Below are 2,143 nucleotides of genomic sequence, written 5' to 3' on the forward strand. Positions count from 1 at the left end.
AACAGTTTAGTGAGAATTACTCATAAACGCGGATGGCAAAAAACAATATCAAAGACTTGAGTGACGTCAACTTCATACTATCTATAAGTTTTCATGACTTAAAGTCGCTCATGATATTCTGGAAATGGATCCAAATTTCGTCATTCCACGATTTTTTCGTAATAGTTGACATGACTGGAAAGATGATAAGGTAAATAGGAGACCTAATATATTGTGAGGGAGCGAGCAAGAGAGAGAAAGAGAGGAGGGGGTGGGGGGGGGGGGGTTAAAAGAGAAAGGAATTAAGAGTGAGTGTGTGTGTGTGTGTGTGCGTGTGTGTGAAAGAGAGAGAGAGAGAGAAAGAGAGAGAGAGGGAGAGAGAGAGAGAAAGAAAGAAAGAAAGAAAGAGAGAGAGAGAGAGAGAGAGAGAGAGAGAGAGAGAGAGGGGGGGGGAGAGGAGAGAGAGAGAGAGAGAGAAAGAAAGAAAGAAAGAAAGAAAGAAAGAGAGAGAGAGAGAGGGGGGGAAGAGGAGAGAGAGAGAGAGAGAGAGAGAGAGAGAGAGAGAGAAAGAAAGAGAGAGAGAGAGAGAGAGAAAGAAAGAAAGAGAGAGAGTGAGAGAGAGAGAGAAAGAGAGAGAGAGAGAGAGAGAGAGAGAGAGAGAGAGAGAGAGAGAGAGAGAGAGAGTTATCATAATGTGTGTGTGTTTGTTGTGTGCACTGTTCCGTCAAGTTGTAAGAAGAGCCCAGAACGGGAACGATTTCAGTTAACCCTGCGGTTAGTTGGAGTGGTACATTTCAGCTCCAATATTATGACAAACCTGTTATACGGGAACTTTTGTAAACGAGTCCCCATTTACCGATTACAACATTGTCGGAGTCGGATCCAAATTATCATCAAGCTCTTCACTGTTTAAATTTTTGAAAATTAAAAATTGTGTTTTTATATGGCGCAATATCCACTAAATGTGCTCAAAGCACTTTGAAAGGGGTCCCTGGTCAACAGCAACATTTAACATTTTTGACGGAACATGACGCCTGTTAGGCGATATTGCATTTCTTTCGTACAGGTACTCATTTTCCACCTGAGTACGGTGAGAGAATGTGAGTACAGAGCCTTCTCCAAGGACTCAACTATGCGCCGAGCGAGGTTCAAACCCAGGACCTTCCGATCCGAAAGCGAGTTTCATACCACTTGACCACGACATAGCCGCACAATGTCAGTGTGTAGTTTTTCTTTTCTTACCCATTAGAAAAACAACCAAAACTTATCCGTAGGCACACCTGAATTACGTTAAATTTCCACAGAATAAGGCACTTTTACTCCAAAGATTAGCTAGACTTCATATGATCAACTTGTTTCAGCCAATACAAATCATTTTTTCTGGTAGACGCAATCAAGAGACAGACAGAAAGAAAGAAAGAAACAAACAAACAGAGAGAGAGAGAGAGAGAGAGAGAGAGAGAGAGAGAGAGAGTATGGTCGGATTGGGGTGACGGATTGTGATATAAAATCTTATTTAACTTCAATGTATATCTCACAATAAGAAATTTCATCTTGGGTACTGGGAATGAGTGGGAGTTTTGACATTTGGTAGAGGAAATGTGAAAGTTTTCCCTCGCTTCAAGTCTACCAGATAGAAATCTCTACTTTAAGCCAAACTTTAAACTCATGATAGAGTTGGGTGAATTTAAATCAAAAGTTACAGATTTAAGGTAGAGTTTACCAGTGAATTAAAAATGGGACCCATCGTCTCAAAACGGTATTATGTCGGAACGAACCAGATGCTTAAAAGCCGAAATAAATGTTAAACTGGTCAAAAATACAAATTGTTGGAATTAACACTCTAAAATATGGTATCCATTCTCTTCAATAAAACATACAAACTCAACACAAGTCTGATATTTCTGGCTATAAATGCAATTTTCAACATCTTAACCAACCCGACTTAATACCGTTTTGAGGCGAAGGGTCTCAAAAGAGTTTTATAACTCACTTGAAAAAACTGTAACAGATACCCAACACTTTTTAATGATATCCCCGCCGTGGCAGTAATTCACTCAACCATATTTAAATACAGTATAATAATACACCGGTTAATAGAGAATATCTGTAAATCGGTAATCACAAGTCCGTTACGAACTGTGTCCCCATTTCACGATGTGAG

This window comes from Berghia stephanieae, chromosome 7 (assembly GCF_034508935.2).
Source record: "Berghia stephanieae isolate SIO BIC M18660-M18661 chromosome 7, UCSD_Bste_1.3, whole genome shotgun sequence".
In the NCBI taxonomy this organism is placed as follows: Eukaryota; Metazoa; Mollusca; class Gastropoda; order Nudibranchia; family Aeolidiidae; genus Berghia; species Berghia stephanieae.